The 23594-nt window shown below is 42.7% G+C and overlaps 1 protein-coding gene across 1 annotated transcript in view; it reads right to left on the bottom strand.

Moving 5' to 3' along the window:
- Positions 1 to 20482, bottom strand: part of TTC28 (tetratricopeptide repeat domain 28) — a 358389-nt gene extending 337907 nt beyond the window's left edge. Inside the window, exon 1 of the mRNA XM_067539398.1 lies at positions 20465 to 20482. The gene's annotated coding sequence lies outside the window, so the exon portion shown is untranslated. The remainder of the gene's footprint in view (positions 1 to 20464) is intronic.
- Between the last annotated feature and the right edge of the window lie 3112 nt (positions 20483 to 23594).

The raw sequence follows: 23594 nt of genomic DNA, 5'->3' as shown, positions 1-23594 counted from the left end.
AATGCTTGTAGGCCCAAAGTTTTGATCTATATTTTTCAGTTTATATACTTGTTTTAAAATTAATTACATTTCTTTTATAGGTGGGTTCTTTTCCAAAAGTCATTGTGGCCTTTCTAGATAATGGCAAGGTCTACATTCAAGAGGAAAGGTCATGACTTTTGAGCCAGATGTAGCTGGTAAAAGGCTGATGGGGTCTCAGCTATAATGTGAGTGCCAAACAGCAGCTGGGAGGTGGCAGCTAAAACCCATCTTACAAGCCCTAATAACTAATAGTGGACATACTTCCTCAAAGGGACTGACTTTACCTCTGCAATTTCCTCCAGCTGCTTCCCCAAACCGCATCATGTCATTTTTGTCTAGGTTGAACTTCAGCCAGCAAACTCTTATCCCTGTTCCAATTTCAACCAGACACTGGCTGATGCCCTAATACACATTATCCAAGTCAAATGATATGGACACATATAATTGGGTGTCAGCATACTGGAAAGCTGTATCCCATTCCTTCTTCCTATCTCTCCTAACAGCCCCATCTACACCTTGACTCGGAAAGGTGGCAGAATGTCATCCTGTGGGACTGTACAATTGACAGCCCTTTGGGAAGAAGAGCAATTGCTCACAACTATCTGATGAGATCTCTCTGGAAAAAAAAAGAACAAAATAATCAAAGGGAAGCCCTCTCCCTATCTACCAGGGTCCACAGGCAAGACAGCAATACCTCAGGATCAACGGTATCATAAGGCAGCTGACAGATCTAATACCACCAGCATGGACATCTGATCATCATCCATCGCCCAGAGCAGTATTTCTCAACTGGGGGTATGCGTACTCCTGGGGATACACAAAGGTCTTCCAGGGGTTACATCAATTCGTCTAGATATTTGCCTAGTTCTACAATAAACTACATAAAAAACATTAGTGAAGTCAGTACAAACTAAAATTTAATAAACAATGACTTGTTCATATTGCTCTATATGTTATACTCTGAAACATAAGTACAATATTTATATTCCAATCAATTTATTTTATAATTATATGGTAAAAATGAAAAAGTAAGCAATTTTTCAGTACCAGTGTGCTGTGACACTTTTGTATTTTTATGTCTGATTTTGTAAGCAAATAGTTTTTAAGTGAGGTGAAACTTGGATACACAAGACAAATCAGACTCCTGAAAGGGATACAATAGTCTGGAAAGGTTGAGAACCACTGGCCCAGAGGAGACTGACTACTGAAGTCTCTCCCTGCCAAAGCCAGGTCTATACCCACACTGATAAAGGTCAAGGGATAAAGGAATTCTAGAGACACAGCATTCTCTCACCACAACCTTCTCCACAACCTTCTCCACAATCTTACCCAGATAGGATGATGTGATACCCGTCAATAATTCGTTACATTTTTAGTGTCAAGGGATGACTGCTTGAATGAAGCATGCACTAATTCTTTCTAAGCATGAGGCAGCCTGGCCTCATTGAGGGGCAAACAAGGGACCCAGTACTTCCACAGTGGCCTCCACCAGCCAGGAAAGAAATAGATTCAAAACACTGCTTGTGGGACAAAGCTCTCTCATCATCTTCAGTACCTCAGGGAGAATCTCTACCTGAAACTTTAGCATAGAAGATAAGGCCCTTGTTCCCTCAAGTTCTTGTTCTGCCACCAGGGAAGCAGCCAGCCTATCCTTAATCTGATCAATCTTGTCTGCAAAACAACACGAAATGTCCTCTACAACAGAAAGGAGTCAGACCAGCTAAGACCTCCTGATTCTACAACCCAAAACAAACCTGCTGTCCAAGATTTTGCATATACTATGTAGGAAAAGCGAGGGGGGGGGCAGGTTGGCAAGACTCTCTCTGCATAGGAGTTGAAAATCTATATCTTTATGCTGCAGCTCTTCAGCCTGGACATAAGACTTCCATCACCAGCACTCTACCTGTCTTTCCTCGTTTCATTTTTTGCAGAACATATAAGAATCAGATTAAGCGAGGTAGTTATTTAGCATTTATGCTGCAGTATCACTCGAAGGCTGCAGTCAGGATCACAGTCCTATGGTGCTAGAAACTTTACAAACAGAGTCAGTTCTGAATATGGGGATTAGCACAGGAATTGTAAGGTGGGTAAGAAACTGGTTAAATGGGAACAAATTGTGCTGAAAGGAAATTGTGCTGAGAATTATTGGGCTGACGGGAGGTTGGTAGTGGAGTTCCTCAAGGATAAGTCTTGGGACTGGTCTTACTTAATATTTTTATTAATGACATTGGCACGAAAAGCAGGAGTGTGCTGATGAAGTTTGCTGATAATACAAAGTTGGGAAGCATTGTCAATACGGAGGTGATCAGCACATTATACAGGAAGAATCAGATGATCTTGGGGACTGGAGTAAGAGAAACGAGATGACAGAACAAAAGCACAAGGTCATGAACTTAGAGACTAACAGCGAGAATTTCTGCTATAAACTAGAGGCTTAATAGTTAGAAATGACAAAGGAGGAGAAAGATCTTGGTGTATTAGTCTCCCTCAGGCTGACTATCCCCACCAATGTGATGTGGCCATAAAAAAAGTAAATGCAATTCTATGATGTAACAGTTGAGGTGTTTCCATTTGTACATCTGGAGACCAGTTTTTTTTCTGTAACAGTGAGCCATCTAGCAGCCAAGCCTACCAGATTTGGGTAACTGATGGATTTTGACTCTTGGGTTAGGAGATTTACTATCAGAGGAAATGGAGAGGCAGTTGCAGAGAGACACAAACAAGCTCTGGGAACTACAGACCTGGTTCAAGATGGCGCTATGAAGATGGCTACTAGTTTTTCTTCTTTCAATTTGTGCAAGACATTGAACAGTAATGTAATTGGAGGATAAGTGTAAACCAGTATGCGATGTCAAGGAATGACTAGAACATCCCTCATCAAGTTGCAGCCATGCCGTCCTGTTAAGCAGAATCATCTGCACTTCACATAGGATGGAGTCGTGAAGAGATCTGTGGATAGTCCCAGGTCAGACACGTATTTTGGAAAACTTGTTGTTCAGTTCTCACTCATGGTCAATGTTGAAATGTCTGCTGAGGGAATCCACTACTGTGTTTTGTAATCCCGATAGACAAACTTCTGAAACCTGTATGCAGTGTGATATCCACAATTCCACAGTTGAATGGATTCGACACATAAGGACTGAGATCTTGCTCCTCCTTGATGACTAATCTAATACTTTGCTGCTCTGTTGTCCAGCATTATTCTGATTGTGGCCCTTGATGTGGAATAGGAAGTGCTCACATGCGTAAGAACCACTCTGAACTCTAATACGTTGATATGGAGGATAACCTTCTAATCCATCTTCTTTGAGCTGTGAGGTTTTGGGAGTGTGCGCCCCAAAGATGTACCTGTGGTGATTACTCTTTTGGGAGGGAGCTGCTAAAAAGGAACTCCCATGCACACTTTTTGTGGGTTTTTCCACCAATTTAGAAAATCTATGACCCTACAGGGTACAAACTCCCATTTTCACATACTTTGCTTTTTGGAGGTATAGACAGTTGCCAGCCAGGCTTGAAGACATCAAGAGCATAGTCTTGCGGAGAGTGTTGCAAACATACTAGCTGCCATGTGGACCAGAAGTTTTAGGTAATCCTATGCTGAGGTTTGCAGCCTTTGCTGTATCTTTGAAACAAGGTTGGACATTGTGGCAAATTATCTTTGGGCAAGTATGTGCTGGCAATGGAGGAATCCAAACTGGCCCTGTTGAGTGGGTGAAATATTTTTTTTGCATTGAGGGGAAGGCCTAATGAGTGGAACAGAAATAGGGGTTTGCTGGTTGCTGTCTAAATCTCTAGAAATGAGCAACCTTTCAGGAGCCAATCATCCAGGTAGGGACTATTATTATTCTTATCTGGCGAAGACGGGCTGCACCAACTGACAAGACCGTAATAAACACCCTGGGCCACCAGAAAGGCCAAAGAATAGGATGTGAAATTGATAGTGATCCTTGCCTACCACCAAATGTAGTAATCATCTGCATAAGAGATGCAAGGCAATATGGAAACAGTCATCCTGAAGGTCAAGGAAATGAACCAATCTCCCGGATTCAAAGAAGGAATTATTGTTGCTAGTGTTACCATTTAGAACAGTTGAGCAAAGACAAAATTGTTCAAAGTTCTGCAGTCCATTGCCTATTTCTCTTCAGGACTGGAAAGTATTGTAAATAGAACCCTTTCCTGACACAGTCCAGTAAAATACATTTGGTCATGCCCCAGTGTTATGAGGGATTGTACTTCCTGCCTGAGAAGTTCCTTGTGAGAAGGGTTCCTGAAGAGGGCTGGAGAAGGAGGTTGGGGGAAGTGATAGGGAGCTGAACTGTATAGAATAACCTGCAGAAATTACTTCCAGTAATTTACATCTGTCTGAGGTGATAAATTCCCAGGAAGGTAGAAAATGGGGAAGACAAACCCTATTAGGGTTGTGGAGCATAGAATCTGGAGTGGGAGATAGTTTGTGACTCAACCAAAAGGTCAAAATAGATACTTTGAAGAAGTTGCTGACTGGGAGGTTGCTGTAACCAAGAGCTCTTTCTTAGATCTGTGCTTCTTCCTGGAGTGTTCAGTCTGTCTCATTAGCTGGTAGCAGACTAGACAAGATCGTTAAGACATCTATAACCTGCTCTATTTCTTCTTAATCACAGGCGTGTAAATGTTCAGAGATCATAGCTTCAGCTGGAAGTCCTCGAGAGAGGAAAGGGACTCTCCAATGGCATTGCTAAACAATTTGGTCCCCCTGAAAGGAAGGTCCTTAACAGTATTTTGTACTTCCCAGGGAATGCAAGAGAACTGCAGCCAAGAATCTCAATGTACAACTACTGCCATAGCCATGGAGAGTATTACTGCACCAGCAGCATCAAGTGAGGCTTAGAGAGATGCTTTGGAAACTGTCTGACCTTCTGTAATGGGGGCCTGAAATTGTTCTCCTCAGTCTTGAGTCAGGTGTTCAATAAAAAATGCAAATTTTGAATAATTTGTGAACTCATACTTTGCCAGCAGGTATTGATAAGTGGCTATTCTGAACTGCAGAGAGGCCAATGAGTAGCTTTTATCACCAAGAAGGTCCAGATGTTTTAGCTCTTTATCTGAGAGTTGAACAGAACTGATGTTGTCCGTTACGTTTGTTAATTGCCTCAATCACCAGAGTTTGGTGTAGGGTGAGGGAGAAAAAATTACTCAACCTCTGGATGGACTTGCTCAGTCCGCTTGCTTATTGGTGGTATAGTGGCTAGGATTTACCACATTATGCATGCTTCAGCCAGTAAAGCAACGCTGATGGACAGTGCAATTTTGCCTTGAGGAGATGTACAAACGATGTCCAACAGAGTGTGTTAGGATCCCCTGTATCACCTCCAATGGAATTTGTGATGTGTCTGCCACACATTTCATAAAGTCCTGGAAAGCCCTGAAATCATCAGGTTAAGATGGGGAGAGGCATGACAGCATCATATGGTGAGGAAAAGAACTTGTGAGAAGATGGCATTTCTTTCTCCTTAGCTGGTTCATATTCCTTTCTTTCCTTTTGAACAAGACTAAAGGATGTTAGCTGTTGCTCCTGACGCATCCTCTTACAAGACAGGACACTACAGAACTGGTCACCATAGGAGGCCCAAGGGTTCTAGGAATCCCACTGAGATGGGATATAAGGGAAAGGCCCTTATAAGGGATATAAGGGAAGGGTCACATGGGGGGAGGGATACAATGGATGTCCTGGCCAGGGTCTCTGGAAATGTCTCCTGCTAGGGTGAACCTTGAGGGAGGTAGGCTGGAAGGTGGAAGAGCCAGATGAGATGTCGTCCCAGGTCCATCGGAGGAGCAAGTGGTGGCAGTACTGGCAGACAAGTTGGTACCAAACCCCATGCGGATACTTGAACATGCATCAGTATCAAGGTCAAATAGGTGATGTGCTGGTACCAGCAGGAAGGTACTCTCAACGCCCTCAAATAGCCTACAAGGAGACTGTATTGGTACTAGAGGACGAACCACCGTCGACGATGATATGAATGATGGATAAATAGGCTCTGGGAAATGAGTCAGTACCCATGGGGAAATCCTTCTGGTACGCATCAGCAATGGTGATTTAGTCTCTTCTATGGGTTGAAGATCCTTATGGGATAGCGGCCTGGATGGTATCAATTCAACATATTGACTCCTGAAGGTTTGTACCTGAAGTGGTACTGGGGACAGTACCAAGGAAGAGCCAGTATGTGACAGCAGTCTCAGCTTGATTCTAGCGTCTCTATGATTTGAAGACACTAAGTCCGATGCCAAAGATGATAGTACTCTAAGCTATTTCTCGATACGTGGCTTCTTATTTGGTGCCACTGTATCAGTATTGGAAAGAATGGTAGCCTCAACGGTATCCTTACTGAGACATGAGATCTCCTGAGATCCAGACCACCAGGGTCACTTTCCTTGAATATTAGCAGGGAAAAGACCTGTGGTAGGCTTGACAGGGTTTGAAATCTGGGATCTTGGCCATCACCTGTGTTGGAGGCTGCAGATTGAGGCCCAAGAAAACAAAGGCCCAGATCGGGCAAAGAAAAAAAAATGGGGAAAGGAGATTAGGGAAAATAATAAAATAAAATAAAATAAACACTCGTAAAATAAAGGAAAAAAGAAAATTATAGCAAGCCATATGGCTTATATAACAGACACAGTGACACACTGTCTCAAACCACAGGCAACTGAGAAGGAACTGGAGCGGTGGCAGGTCTGTCCGCATATATACCCTCATACTGGGACAGGAGAACTGTGTACAGGCATGGGCCCCCAGACACTGTTGACAAATCAAGAGCACATGGATGCGCACATATCCTGACATGGAATATCCACAGGGCTGCCACCTGAAGAACCTTTTTTTAAATAGAAAGCATGTTTTGATAGATTACTATTATAAATTCCTATGACCCAGATTTTCCTGGATCAAAAGCCTGACTGTCATTCCAGAAACAGCTTCATTCTTTCTGGGAAATTTCTCCAAGAAGCTGGAGAATAGCTGGAGCATCAAAAATTATGTCTACTGAACAGATTAATGCTTTAGCATTTACAGAAAAGACAGAATATCACCTGCTGAAGATCTTTTCCAGATATATCTATGTCGGTATTTAAATAACAACTTCATAGTCCTTAGAAAAACCTAGGATAATTAAAACACAAGACTGTAGCAGAAAGAGATTTTTGCTTTACATTCTCGACTAATCAATAATTGTTGCTGGGTGTCAAGATGTGAACTAGGATTGTTCTTCAACATGAGTTTCCCATCCTCTTAGGGGTAACACTGAAAAAATGTATAGCTGCATCCTCATGCAATACAACTTTGGATTTATTAACCTATTGTTCTGCAACTTCAATCAAGTTTACAAATAGCAACAGCCCTTATTCTAGAAAACTGCTTGGAACGGTACTGGTATATTAGATTTCTCTCAACAACACTGACCCGGAAAATTCATAACAGCTTCATGTAATGTTTATGCAAAGTAATATACTAATTTGCATATCTGTACATTTATATATGATCATAAGCTGAGATGTACGATCAACACACACTGACTCTAGGAGTGGCCTTTGCAGGACATGAAGAGGTACAAATTTAGCAGCTGTGGCAGGTGGATGGGTGTTGACAAGTGTGGTGGATGAAGGTCAGGAGGCCTGTAGGAAGCCTGAGTTTTCAGGGAAGCTGGGAGGTAGCTAGGAGAAATCTGGATTTGTGGGTGTATCGGGGGGGAAAGATGGGAGCAATTGGGTGGTTGGAGTTACCAAATAACTGAGTTTGAAGAGATGCTCAGGCAGTCAGCTGAAGACATGTGGGTTTGCGGGGTTATTTTGTGGAAGTGGGGAAGTTTGCTGATTGCTGGAAAGGGTGAAGAGTGTCCAGGACCAGTATTGGACCCCTCTCACCACCATCACCTGCTCTTTCACTGTTCAGATCCAGCAGCATCTTTCTTGGGTACCATGATGACCCATACTTGTAACTTATTCTGGCAGCCCACTTGAATGTATGACTTCTGCCAACACGAGTGTCATGCAAGATGCATGACATTTGACAGCCCTGACAATTATCATATAGGATTTATGTTATTCAAAGTATTTAAAAGCCAGATTAACCTGTTGGCAACCTCGTGTTTCTCTCTTATTCAAGCTGTCTCCTATTTGTAGTGGGACATAGCGATTTCTCAAAAGATGCTATAAAAGAGAAATACTAGACTTTGAGTAAATAAAAGTTTATTTCACATACAAAGCCACTGCAGACACACCAAATCCAAACCAGTGTTTCAGCAATGTCCATTCTATACAGGGAGCAACCAACCAAAGTAACTTTCTAATAAGAAATGGATACTTTTAAACTGTCTATAAGTCATCTGTTAGGTCAACCTCCCTGCCCTAAAAGAACCTATAATTCAGACATTAACTTCTGCACAAATTAATTGTACCCTATACAATATCAATGTCCCTTAAAGCTGCTAAATTTGTCATACAAATATATTATGGACCTAATGGCCAACCTGTAGGATTCTTGTAAAATGTTTTTTCATGAGCACCTCTGGAGATCAATAGTAATGACTCTAATAAGAGTATTAGAGAATTTATAAGGGAAGATTTATACATGACAAATTTCTGCATAAACTAAAAATTCCACAGAAGAACTCAAAAACAAAAATCAAATTAAATTCCTTGTAGAAAGAAACAGCAGGCCTAACCTCACGAAGGTCAGCACTTGTGATTCCAATACTAGAAATGAAACAACCAGCTGCTAAACACTTGCATTTCTAAATGGCAAAACTGGAGAAACTGGAGAAACAGTGAAATACAGAGTCAAGTAGTTTTCTGAAGGGTTTAGTGTCATCATGGAACCACCCTGATAAGAAAAAAAATGAGCTGCACTGAGATAATAGTATGGCCTGATGTATAATCACTTGGAATCCAGCATAAAAGTAATTGGATTATGACATTTTTATTCTGAAAATGACAATTTTTCATTAAGACACCTGTGACAGAGTGCTAGCAGCAGCATCCTGATCACCGTCATTACTGTGGCAAGAAAAGGCTGCTGTTCACCAGTTTTCTGCTGGGGGATTATTTGCACCTAAGAGGTGATTAGTACAATATTGATACAACTGGCAGTAACCGGGAGGATATAAGTGGAAAAAACAGGAAGCAGAGGAGAGGAGTTCAAAGAGTGAGCTGGACAATGGAGAAAAGCTGCGTGGAAAACTGCTGCAATATGCCTGTGTCTTGTCCTATTTGTAAAAGAGCTGTGCAATAAAATGTACATATGATGGAAAAACGGCCTAGCTATGTTTATGACCATGAGGTGACAGAAACAGGCAAGGTAGCATGGCACCACAGGTAATAGAGAGAGCACCATGTGACAATACCACATAGAAAGGTATAAAGGAATTGAGATACTGGATCAGATCTGAGGTCCATCTAGCCCAGCGTCTTGTCTTCAGCAATGGCCAGTGTCAGATGCTTTCAGAGGCATTTGTAAGAGCCCCACTGTAGGCAGATGTGGGATAATCTGCTTCCCATATTAGGTCTCATGCTAGTCTCCAACAGAGATTATTTTAAATCCAGAAACATGAGGTTTAATATCACTTCCAATATTTTTGTTATCATTAATTACAACTAATCTGGATTTCTTGATATCCATATAAATGTCCAATCCCTTTTGGAATCTTAAAATTTTTGCCCCATGTGATTGCCATAGGTGTAGTAGCATTGGTACGTGTTTCAGAATTCATTTGTCTTCTATTCTAATATGTCCATACCAAGAAAGAAAGACACTGAAACCAAACCAGTGGCCTCAACAACTTCCTTGTGACAATTTTTGCAACGTATATCTAACCTACCTAAACAGTATGTTAACCAATCCAGTTCAAATATCTGTCAAAGCTGAAGTCCATATATTAAATTAAACCTCATGGATCATATCAGTGCATCAGAATGCAGCATTCTATGGGGAAGTTATAAATAATCCTATTTTATGCTCTTCTCTGCTTCTAGAACCAAATTATAATTCTGCCCTTATCCTCCAGATTATGAATGACTACAATTCCTGTTAGTTGCACCAACACTGCACCACAGCTAAATGAATCATAGAATCATAGAATCATAGAATATTAGAGTTGGAAGGGACCTCAGGAGGTCATCTAGTCCAACCCCCTACTCAAAGCAGGACTAACCCCTGCTATATCATCCCAACCAGGGCTTTGTCAAGCCGCAGCTTAAAAACCTCTAAGGATGGAGATTCCACCACCTCCCTAGGTAACCCATTCCAGTGCTTCACCACCCTCCTAGTAAAAACTTTTTCCTAATGTCCAACCTAGACCTCCCGCCCTGCAACTTGAGACCGTTGCTCCTTGTTCTGTCATCTGCCACCACCGAGAACAGCCTAGCCCCATCCTCCCTAGAACCCCCTTTCAGGTAGTTAAAGGCCGCTATCAAATCCCCCCTCACTCTTCTCTTTTGCAGACTAAACAAGCCCAGTTCCCTCAGCCTCTTCTCATAAGTCCTGTGCTCCAGCCCCCTAATCATTTTGGTTGCCCTCCGCTGGACTCTCTCCAACTTGTCCACAACTCTCTCCACAACTCTCTCCACAACTCTTGTCCACAACTCTCTCCAACTTGTCCAATGCTGCAAAATCGAAGTCATTTGTAATCTCCTCATCTGGTCATGAGGCTTATTAACACTCAATTCATTATCTTGGGTTTCTCCAAATCATTCCAGACTATTAATGATTTATTCCATCATTATCCATTTGTAGGTACAACCATCAAGTAACAGTCCTTTAGTGTTAAGAAGAGAACTTTTTGCAAAGCCTAAGTGAATTCCTCAAACCTTTAGGAAATGTTCTTCAGAAGTATGAGCTATGCATATTTCTCTTCACCTTGACATCTGTTGTACTACATTTATTCTCTCCCACCAGAAAGAGATTAGGTTGTCTGCTTATTTGTTCAGACAAGACAGATCTACTACAGAACAACAAATGCATATAAGAGGGTTTCTGGTTTTGAAGAACTACAGACTAGCTTTCTTAAACTAGTCCATTGCAACTGTAACATCACTGACAATTTATTGCATTGACTCTAAGGAACATAAATTCATTCTATTTTATTAAATACTGCTGATTCTTAACACTTGTGGTGGGAGGGGGAGAGAGGGCAGTATAGTGTAAAATAGATTACATAATATCTGATCAATTAGTCACAGGCAATAAACAAGGAGAGACAATTTAGAGTAAAAAACACATGATTTGGCTCTCTCAACAGAAAGCCTGAGTGTATTCTTCAGGCCTGATTCTATCATTAAGCCTTCAACATATACCATCAAGGAAACAAATCAGCTGCTAGAAAGAAGAGGGAAGGAGAGCCCTCCCCCTCTGTTTAACCTGATAATGTAAGTGGTACTGGGATGCAGCCATGATGGGCCCTGGCTTTTCTCCAACTCTGGTCATTTTGGTTATAATCTGAACAATCTCAAAAGGCACACGTTTTCAGACAAGCTACCTCTATTTCTCTATTGTATCTTTAATGGTGCTCTCTTGAAGAAGCAGCATCTTTTTCTGGTTTGTTACAGAGAAAAGTAGGGGGAGAGGTGATGTGGAACTACACTGACCTATGTTGTTTCATCTGTGATATGTGGTCATTTGACATCAAGAGGTAACAGAATGAGAAGTTCGAGAATTCCTCTTCAACTAAAATAGTGTTCAGTCAAAAAACAACAAAAAACCCACATACCTGCCAAGACATCTAGAACAACTGTATTTTAACAAGAAAAAGTTCCCAAATACTGTATAAGTGTTAAAACTGTCTCCAGTAGGGAACTGTGACCAGCTGTGAAATGATCATTCGATTTAATTCAAAGCTCAACAGAATTACTCTGAAAAAACCATCTTCAGCTTTGCACAATTCATAGCATATAGCACTTTCATTCTCATCACCTCCATCTAACCACAATGATGAGGACAGATGCATTTAGTACCAGGGGGACTATTTGCTTGGGAGCATCCTTGTTAACCTATTATAGAGTTGCTCAACACTGCATAAACTGATACCCTCAGGAAATCAGGCACTGTAGACCTCATCAGGCTAAACCTCAGGGAGTTTAAGGCATTCAAAAAACAAAATACAAATTGTACCTATAGATCAGTGGCCATTATTTATCATTAGGTACCCCACAGTAACGCAAATTAAAACTCTGATTTTGATCACAGGTTTCAGCAGCATTTAATTCTGTCCTTCCCTCAAGAGAAACCTTACTCAGACACACCCAGAATGCATTAAAGAAATTAATCTTAATTATTCACAATGTTTTGCATTTACATGGAAACCTTTTATCCAAAGGACCTCAACAGATTATAGAAACATTAAGGAAAACAATCATCCTGAGAGAGAGGCAAATACCATCAGACTCATTTTACAGACAAAGCGTGGCAAAGAGATGCTGACTTTCTCCCAATATCACAAAGTGAGTCCATGTCACTGCAAGAAAGAGAATCCAGGCATCCTCATTTCCAGTCCATATATCAGGAGTTCTGTATTTTATACACTATAAAGCTGAATAATCATAGTAAAAAATTAGACTTATGATAAAGGAAACTATTACGATGGTTTCCGGTATATGCTATAATTTAACCCCTGGTGCCAGGAGAACAATTTATGGAAGCAGAATGTAATCAGGTGCACAAGAGAACCACAGAGCAAAACTGAGCAGTTCCGGTACCCAAACCATGAATAAGAGATGATTATTACAACCATCAGAGATACTGTGACAATTATTCATTACAAAACCATTCCCTTTTACTATTTACAGCTAGCATTCTTTACAGTCATTATAAGGGAGCTAGCAGCAACCCCTATATTTAGGCTGCCCAACACTTTCCATTATAAAAGATTCTTGCAACCTTGAGAAGTTCTCACTTCTCCATTGTCTAGAGAAATGCCTTTCTGTTCCATGAATTTATATTCAGATCTAGCTAGGCTATAAATTGTTTTAAAAAATCCCATTTCCCTTCTCTCACTTGCATTCCTAAGAAAAAGTGTGGCAGTAGGAGAAAGAAAATCAATGAGCATTCTAAGGTCAGGCACATGCCAGTGCCAAAGCTGCAGCACCACCACTAGCAGACTGCACTGGGAACAACTGGGAACTGTCAGAGCAGAGGTAGCTGAGGTGGGGAAAGTAAAGGGCAGGAGCTTCCCCAACTCCAGGGCTGGGGGCAGGATGAGGAGGGAGATTGATGGCCCAGGCTCCCCACCACCACCACTCCCTCAATCCAGCACATGGAGCAAGCAGACAATTCCCCCTCTACAGGTAACAAATGGGGCAGGAGCTTCCCCAACTTCCATCCAAGTATCCACTAGACCCACCAACGCATCCTCACCCCTGGGAAAACAGGTTGCGCCTGCCATCAGCTATTGTTGTTAGTCCTGAGTTCAAGTAGTAGTAGTTGTCTGTGCTAAAACGTAGGTCAAACCTTGCTGATGATTCATGATGGGGGAAGGAATTGTTATTTTTGCACATAATACAATTTGCTATAGACAGACAAAACTAGGAAATTACACTCACACAAAACTATGTTAGAAGAATGTTTAGCTTCCAAAGTCAAGCGCTCAAAGTAGGATTTTATGTAAACTGAATATTTAACAAAGTGGAAGATACTAAAATAAAAATATGTTTTTGCAGTAGACAGATTTGACTTTCAGAGAAGCATGCAGCCTTACAAAAATTCCTACCAGGGAGCAGCTTCTCCTGGAACTTCAACAACACTAATGACAAGAAATAATTGAGAAAATCCAATTAAACAAAAAGCAGAGGACAACAACAAAAAACAGACATGATGCAGGAATCTGAAAACAATGCAGACAGAATGTTCAATTTCTCTTAAAAATTTTGAATCACATGCCTCAGAACTGAGCCTTTTGTCCATACTCCACCTCAAATGCAGCTATAATTCAGTAGTTCAAACAGATACTTCCCTATATAAATCACATTTTGATGGCAAGTCCATAAATAAAACTGAAAGACTATCAAAACCCTTTCTTTAACCTCTTTACTTCCATAAAAAAGATTGTAATATCTTAAGAATGCCATGTAGGGGGGTTGTATATTCTACATCTACTGAAATACTTTCCAAGATATTCATTAAAGTATCAGAATAAAATCACATGAAAGGGAAAATCTAAATAGAGAAAACTAGCATTACAGAAGGATACTGAAATAGTGACATATACTCACTCTAAATATATGTTACCAAAAACAGCTCAAATATATAATTGAAAGTTTCACTCTCTGTGAAGAATAACTCCACAATATTGTACAGTTTCCTCTCCAACGTTACTACTAGATTTAGCTAACATTTTCATTTCTTCACTTAAATTGGAAAGGTCTGCTTTTATAAAAGCCTTGAGTTTTCCTATTCTGAACTCTGGAGGGTTATCGTTTTTGAAAAGAAAGTGCCTGGGACAAAAGTCCAAGAACAAACAAGGCATCTGGAGTCCCTCCCCATAACCTCCATGCTGCTTGCAGCCAACACATACGGCCAGTGCTACACTTCTAGGCAGATACCAAATCTTGCCAAGCCACATACATCCTTCACCCAATCAGAGTACAGGTTTTTACAGGAATAGCGTAGTGAGAGCTGACAAGCCATTGGAACCGTATGTTTAACAACATGAAATCCTAGTTCTACTTCCCAGCCCACTGTGGCATCTGCTCAAATGAAGAACAGTAATTGCTTTAATCTGGATTTCTTCCTAGCAAATTATTATAAAATATTATACAAAGAGCATGTCACCACAGCTTGAAAACAGGTAGGTTTTCATAAGAGAACAGGACAGCTTTTCATTAAATATATACCAAAATACCTGAAAGTTATTCTTTTTCTGTCTTGGGAATAGGATCCATCAAATCCTAAAGACGCCACGTGCTCACTGCAAGCTCATTCCCAGATGTAAATTTTTGAAAGTGGTGGATTTTTTTATGTAGTTCAATGAGGGATTTTTAGATGCTCATGGAAATCTAGTTCTACATCTTAAAAAAATAAACTGTGATTTCCCTAAATTTATAAATACCTTAAATCACAAGAAATACCTACAAAAGGAAGCCCTACCCATAAATTACAGGCCTGTACTGCTTTGAAAGAAAAAAAAAAAAATTTAATTGGATTTTCAGATTGGGAAGCTCATTTAAAACATAACTTCTTCCCTAATGGATTAAAAATCAGACTCAACAAAGCTTAGCTTTCTGTTTCAAAGGGTGTCTATGAGAGGGCACATACTAGAGCTGAGTGGGAAACTTCCATCACCATATTTTGGGGACAGAAAATTAAGTTTCTGCAAAAATCAAAATTCTGTGTTGGGAAAATCAAAATGACAATTTGTTTCAAGTCAGATTGACATGAATTGAAATGTTTTGGTCTACTGAGCTCCATGTAATATCTAATTTCAGGTCACGCTAATATTAATCTATGTTTGACTGAGCTGCCTCAGGGCCTCATACCCACTCAATATCCCTTTGTCTGTACTGCATCTCCGGTGGTGTCTCCTCTGATTGAACGGTTGTGGTGCACCAGGGGAATCACATGACCATCATACATCCTGTAAGACTTGGAGTATATCTACACTTAAACTGCTGCAACTGCACCACTATAACAGTTCAGTGTAGACACTATCTATGCCAGCAGAAGGGGGTCTCCCATTGGAGTAAGTAATCTACCTCCCCGAGAGGCAGTAGCTAGCGTGTCAGAAGAATTTTTCCATTAACCTAGTGTTGTGTACAGCAGGGGTTAGTTAGGTCAACATAGCTACATCTCTTAGGTGTGGATTTTTCATACTCCTGAGAGACATAGCTATACCGATGCAAGTTCCCAGTGTAGGTGAGCCCTTAGTCTGGCTCAGGAGCCAACACACCAAAATAGAATGTTCTGATTCAGGGATGTCAAAATGTTTCATTTCAATCAGAAGCATCAAAAGGAGACTTATAAATATGTCCAAAAAAATCGTTTTGGAACATTCTGTTATACAAAAAATTTCAGCCTTTCAGGTCAATCCAGGACAAAAAATTGTTGAAGCATTGTAATATCCTGTGGGACGGAAATTCTAATTTTTGACCAGCTCTAATACAGCGATAATAGGAATATTTAAGTAGCTACTTTGAAATAGTAAGTAGTTCTGAACTTCCAACCCTGGATATAGAGAATTCAAACTTAATTCCTAAGGTACAGAGTATAAACACATGTAAATCATAAGATACAAGTCAAACACATGCAACAAATCAATGCCACTAAGTCTTTGACTGTACCAGTTCAGTTCTACTGGTGTTAACAATGTTGGGAGTTCTAGTGTAGACAGGCCAAAATCCCACACCACTTTCTGTTAGCACTGTGTCAATTAGACACACTCTGAATATGGTTAAAAAATATAGTGCTTAAAACTCCAGCAAAAGCCTGCAATCCCTGGAGGCTCAAGCTGAGTTCTCTCTGGCTCATGCATCATGAAAAATAAAGGTTACACAGACCAAATTCTATCCTTAGTTACACCTGTGCAGTTCTATCTATCTAGTTATACCTGTGCAACAACAAACAGTAAAAAAAGTTAAATCCTTCTTTTAATACCAAAGTGAGCAAATATAATTCATTACACACAGGAAGCAAGACGTGAGTTTGGAGTCATGTTTACCATCTCTTTCAGATGATAGATAACCTGCTTTTAATTCATCTACGTTCAAAAACACAACTTGGGTCATATAAGCAATGCCTGATTGTTAACATATTTAGTCTCAAATTTAATCAATTAAAATAATTGATGGGTTTGAGTAATGTGGAGTAAGTTATGAGAAAACCTCTCTCTTAAGGCTTGTCTACACAAACATCATTTGCAGCAAGTAGAGATGTAAATCCACCTCACACTGGTGTGTCGCACACTAAGGGAATGTCTATGCAGCAAAGAAAAACCTGCAGCTGGACCATGCTGCAGGGCTGTTTCATTGCTTTGTAGACCTCCAGGCTTGGGCTGTAGGTAGGCTCTGGGACTCTCCCACTCTCACAGGGTCCTAGAGCCCAGGCTGCAGCCCAAGCCTGGAGATCTACACAGCAATGAAAGAGCCCCACAGCCCAAGTCAGCTGGCACAGACCAGCCATGGGCTTTTCTTTGCTGTGTAGACATACCCAAGTGTCTGCTGCATACAGTAACTTCTTCAGTGCTCTTTGTTCTCCTCCCATTTCAAAGAAGGATAGGTCAAAGTGCACTAGGAGACTTTTGGTATGTGGCAGCATGGTCCACACCGAGAGAGTGTGCAGCAGGCTAGTGTGAGGTAGATTTACACCCGAGCTTGCTGCAAACTATATGTTTGTGTAGGCAAGTCATTAGCTTACTTGTCTTTGTACCCTTAAGGCTTTTTCAGATCCTTCCTCACAACATATTTTGAGCATGGTAGCCATTATTGGGTAGATTTGCTAAACAGATGAACAGGAGAGATTAATGATATCCATTTTAATATTGTAGTTTGTATTTTTAATTTTTGGAAACTACTGACTTGCAAATATCTAGTTTTATAAACACACACCACTCATTAAACTAAAAGGGCAAACTCTTCAAGTTTAGCTCACCAATTGTAGAGAACCTACAAAGATACTCTCTTTTTCAGACTAAAGAATTATGAAGTTGAAGAAATGAATAAAAAGATCCATAACTCCACAAAATTGGGAAAAAAAAGTCTGCAAGATAAAATGACAACTTGGTAGGAAAAGTAAAGTATTATAAACAATTGAACATAAAAGACTTTTAAGGAATGCTGACCACTGTCCTTTTAATTATAATCTAACTTCAAATGAAAACAAATGAGTTCTCTAATTCTTAAAACTTGTATTTTTAGTCAGACATACAGACATATTTCTCTTTAAAAAATGAAAAACAGAGAGGAAAAAAAATGTGTCTGTATCATGAGTACCTGCATATTGTGGTGACTGACACATTATGGATATTTAAGGGCCCATCTACAAGATAAGGTAACGCGCACTATGGAGGTGTGATTTCTAAAGTGCACTGAAATGTCACGCATTATTTGGTCCGTGTAAACCATGCTGGTGCATACTAAGTGTTTCCTAGTGTGCTTTAACATAGTGCTTCTTCAAACAGCATAACATAGCTAGTACAGCCGAAGTTGTTTACAAGTTATTGCCTCTTGTGATGCCTGATATATTGTTAATAAAGTAAATGCAGTGCAAAATTGGTGGTTTATGGTGCTTTCCAGCACTAGAGAACTGCCTGCAGTGCTAGAGAGAGTAATTCATATAGCCAGAAAACATTCCCACACCACAATTTTAAAAATTGAGTATTTATATAGTCAGCAGTCCATGTATACTACAGAAGCAATTGTCTTTGCTCAATCTAGAAATATATCAAGTTATTTTACAGTTGCTCACATACATACACTGTTTTCCATACTTCAATACACTATCCTTTAAAATTCATGAATCAGAGTCTATTGAAACACAGGTTCAAGTTGTGTATAAACACAATACACCATCAGTTGCTGTACTAATGATCCCACAGAAAGAGTCACATTATTGCCTACCATCAAAGTAAACTTTCAAAAGTTTTCCACACCCAAACTGTACTGACAGTGGCACTGTTAACCAGACTACTTTCAGGCTGTTTGAATTCAGCAGACAGCTGAACACCCATCATACACCTCATCCTGGCAACATGATCTCAGAGATAATATGCACTGCACAGCACGGAGCACTCATCTGGGGAACATTTTCCTTGCTGAGATTCAGCCTTCTCATGGGACACCTCCATCTGCCCTTCAGTCTCCAAAGGCCACCCCATGTTAATTTGGCAAATGCTTAGGTGATAGAGTTAAACCCTTCCAAACTTCTGTCCAGTTTATCAGGAATATAAAGGCTAGGTGGGGTCATCAAGAATCAAAATGGTACAGAAAACTTCTTAATGACAATTGGACAGTCTGGTAAAAAAAAGTCCCTGCTTTCAGCTTGTCAAAAAGTCTGAATTTTTAGAAACAATGGAAGTCATGGACTTTTCCAGACCAGCCAGCATGTATATCAGTAAATCTTCCATGGCCTGTATAACCATGGAGAAGTACTCCTTGTGTTTATATACTCTGAGACTGGGGACTGACAACATATAGAATGGGGACATGTATCTCATTCCATGTATTGCCCCAGCCTAATGGGGTCGGCTCGACACACTGCTCCAGCAACATGGACTTTCCCATCCAAAAACTCTAGAGTCACTGCTGGACATCCCAGGTTTGCAAGATGATCCAGACACATCGCTCAATGGGTGCTGGACAGGCCCAGAACTGCTGTGCCACCAAGTGCAGCTGTTTGGTGAGTAGCTCTAACAGTCTTAACCTCTGCATTCACTGTCCACTCCTCCTCAGCTGAGTCTGAGCATGGAATCTTCACAAAACAGGACTGTATGCCCTCCCCTTACAATGGAGCAGAGAGCTGCATTCCTCCATGCCACATCCATGTTTGCAATAGCAAAATCATAAATAGTTCATGGCTGATTATTGAAAAGAATTGAGAGAATTTTAGGCATTTATCCCATCTGTAAAATGAGGGTAATGATACTGCCCTCTTCTGTAAAGTGCTCTGAGATCTACTCTAGATATGATTATTTGACTCCAAGTGCCCACAATCCCCATAACACTCAGTGACTGCCCCACAATACACAATGACACTTTCCTACCAGGCCATATGTCTCAAAGCAGCCTGGAGGACATTGCAACACATTTTTTACCCGTGCAACTTTACTTGATTCGGTGTGGCCACGATACACTGGCACAACTGGCGGAGTGTAAACATGCTCTACCAAATTGCTCCAACTTTCTAGTGTAGACAAGACCTGCCCTGGTTATTTCCCATCGCACCTCCTGCTGCGCTAAGGGCACAAAAACGAGGGCACATCCCCGCGGAGCTGGGAACGAGCCACTGCCCAGCCGCACAACGCTATGGGGCAAGAGCAGGGCACCCCATCACCGCCCCTCACGCCGCCCATGCAGGGCCCACACGTGCACCCATCGCTCGCCAGGCTCCTGCCCACCGCTGTCCCTAAATCCCACCTCCCCCCGCCGAGCTCCTGCGGGCAGTCCCCGCTCGGGGCTCCAGGGAACAGGGCCGCTCAGCCAGGGAGGCGGGGGTCGCATCCGCAGGCGAAGGGAGGCAGGCAGGGAGGGGAGCGAGCGACGGGGGTGGGGGCCGGGGTCGCTCTCAGCGCATGAGGGGCCGGGGGAGAGGAGCGACGGGGGCCGGGGTCGCTGCCGGCCGGAGCCCTCTGCCTCCCCTTCCCACCCCGGGGCTCCCGCCGCCCCTGCACAAAGTGACAGAGCCGCCCCAGCAGCGCGGCCCCGGCCCCGGCCCCGGCCCGCAGCCCCCTTCCGCCGTCCCGCCGGCAGCGCCGCCGGCCTGGCTCCAACTTACTCGGGGAAGCTCCGGTTCCCGCCGCTGCTGCCGCCGCTTCCGAGCCCAGCCCCCAGCTGCGGCCCCCGGCGGGGCGGGCGGCGGCGCCTGTTGCTCCATGGAGCTCGAGCTGCTGCTCGGCTCCTCCTCCTCAGGGGGCCGCCGCCGCCCCCCGCTCCGGCTCCCCAGCCCCCGGCGCCATGATCCAGACTTCGGCTGCTGAGGGAACCGCGCTGCCCGCCGGCCCCGGCCGCGGCCCCGGCCCCGCCCCCAGGCTGGGCTCGAGCCGGACCCCAGGACAGCCCGCGCCCCTCCCCCGCGTCCGAGGGGGGCTCAGCGCGGGGCAGGCAGCGCCGCCTCTCTCCTCAGCCCCCGAGCTGAGCGCGGCTAGTGCGGAGCGCGGCCGGCCCGGCGCCCCCGGCTCTGCCGAGAGACATGGCGCGGCGCGGGGCCCTGGCCGTCCCACCGCAAGCCCCGGCCTGGCTCTCGCCCAGCAGGCGCCGGAGCCGGAGCCGGAGCCAGAGCACTGCCTTCGGACGGAGTCGCTCACAGTCCGCACCCCGCCTGGGCACACGGGCCGGCCGCTTCGTGCCAGGCGCTGCCGCTCTCCCCGCCTGTGGCCGCCCGCCCTCCGCTCCGACCGTGCCCGCGCCGCGCTCCCCGCCCCGGGGCGATGCTGGGGGCTGCTCCTGTAAAGATTCAGCACCTCGCTCCTGCCCTGGACGGTGCTTACCGCCGCCAGTGGGTCGCTCCGACGCCTTCCCCAGCCAGGCTGAGCTAGGCTGGCCGTGGGGGGCGGCAGGGAACGGGGACTGACTTGTAACGGTTCTTCTCCCCGGTGCCTTGCTCCTGTCCATTCCCCCAGTCGGTGTGTGCCCGCCTCACATGCAGGGTGCAGCACACCTCTCTCCCTCAGTAGTGCCCATCTGGCCAAGTGGGTTTCTGCCCACGAAAGCTTATGCCCACATACATTGGTTAGTCTTTAAGGTGCCACAGGACTCTCTGTTACCCAGTCAGGTGAGATTCCTCTGTAACTCTTCGCAGGCTGTTTTAGACTTAATCTTCAGTAATTCCGAATTGTTTGCAAATTTTGCCACCTCTGTCCTTTTTTCCAGGTCATTTATGAATATGTTGAACAGCACTGGTCCAAGTATAGACCCCTGGGAAACACCACTATTTACCTCTCTCCATTCTGAAAAATTATAACTTATTCCTACCCTTTGTTTCCTGTCTTGTAACCAGTTCATGATCCATGAGAGGCCCTCCTCTCTTATCCCAGGACTGCTTACTTTGCTTAAAAGCCTTTGGTGAGGGATCTTGTCATAGGCTTTCTGAAAGTCCAAGTTCACTATATCCACTAGATCACCCTTGTCCATGTTTGCTGACCCCATCAAAGAATTATAATTGGTGAGGCATGATTTCCCTTTACAAAAGCCCTTATTGACTCTTTCCCAACAAATAGTGTTCATACATGTGGCTGTTGCTTACTATAATTTCAACCTTTTTGTCTGGTACTGAAGTTAGACTTACCAGTCTGTAATTGCCAGGATCACCTCCAGAACCTTTTTTTAAAATTGGTGTCAAATTAGCTATCCTTCAGTCATCTGGTACAGAAGATGATTTAAATGATAAACTACTAAGTGTCATATGTAATGTTTCAATTTCATATTTGAGTTCCTTCAGAAATCTTGGGTGAATACAATCCAGTCCTGGCAACTTATTACTGTTTAATTTATCAGTTTGTTCTAAAACCTTCTCTACTGACATCTCAGTCTGAAAGAGTTCCTTAGATGTCACCTAAAAATAATAGCTCAGTTGTGGGAATCTCCCTCACATCATCTGCAGTGAAGACTGATGTCCAGAATTCATTAGCTTTTTCTCAAAAGTCTTGTCTTCTCTTTTAGCACCTCAATCATTCAGTGGCCCCACTGATTGATTGGCAGGCTTCCTGCTTTTGATGTACTTAAACATTTTCTGCTGTTAGTTTTTGTGTCTTTTGCTAGTTGCTCTTCAAATTCTTTTTTGGGCTGCCTAATGGTGAGTTCAGTATTAACTAAGAGTTTGCACCTCCTTGAATGTGTATATGCACGAGAGAGGGAAAATGTTCTCTATGGATGTCACTATGCCAACACAGTTACTGTTTTCCCATCTTGATATGCCTGGATTGAATTTGAACCAGTGCTGCTTTTCATCCTGATCCCCATTTCCCTCAGACTGCTTCATTAGGAAACATAGTAATTGCCATATTGGATCAGACTCATGGCATATCTAGTCCAGTATCATGTCAACAATGGCCAGCACCATGTCTCAGCCGAGGATGCATGCACCCAAATTGGCAGATGTGGGACCATCTATCCCCATGGATGTCTCAGTTTAATCACTAATATTTAGAGAATGGCTTAAATCCTGAAGCACAAAGTTTTTATCCCTTCCAAAACTCTGTTTGCATAAAATGTTATAGCTCTGGGTATTTTTGTTATCTGATATATCGTTTTGCTTTGAATCATACTAGGTTTCTTGGTCAAACAATCTGTAGCAATGAAGTCCAATGTCTAATTATGTGTTAAGGAATTTGCTACCTCTCCATTTCATTCAATGTCTCCTTATTCTTGTGTTCTGAGATTGGGAACTTCTCATTACTTATCTCTCTATCATTCAATATTTTATATACTTTTATAATGTTCCCCCTTTTTCATCTCCCTTCCAAGGTAAATGATGTATACATTTGTTGATAAGGAGACAGAGCTAGATGCCAACCACATATGTATGGCATCATTTGTTTTTACAGCAGCTTAAAACATGCCGGGCAATTTACAGAACAGAAAGCCATACACCTGTCACCCCAGAATTTACCATCTAATTGTATCTGAAGCCCATACCATCTCAGGGCATGTCTACACTACAAAGTTAAGTTGACTTAATTTAAGTCGACATCCAGCCGCGGCAGTAATTAAGTTGGTTGGACATGTCCACATCATGCTCATTGTGTCGGTGAGTGCATCCTCATTAGCACTGATGCACAGAGCAGTGCACCGGGGGTTTGTATCCCAGAGTGCAACTAGCCGCAGGAGGTTTGGGAAGGGCTTGCAAAGCCTCAGAGGCCAAAACATTGTCACAGGTGAGAATGGGAACATGGCTTCGGCCTCCCATG

Source organism: Emydura macquarii, unplaced genomic scaffold, assembly GCF_026122565.2.
Source record: "Emydura macquarii macquarii isolate MOO-44397 ecotype Brisbane River unplaced genomic scaffold, CSIRO-AGI_Emac_v2 contig_554, whole genome shotgun sequence".
In the NCBI taxonomy this organism is placed as follows: Eukaryota; Metazoa; Chordata; order Testudines; family Chelidae; genus Emydura; species Emydura macquarii.
The sequence above is the reverse complement of the archived record's forward strand: the minus strand, read 5'-3'. Positions and strand labels throughout refer to the sequence as shown.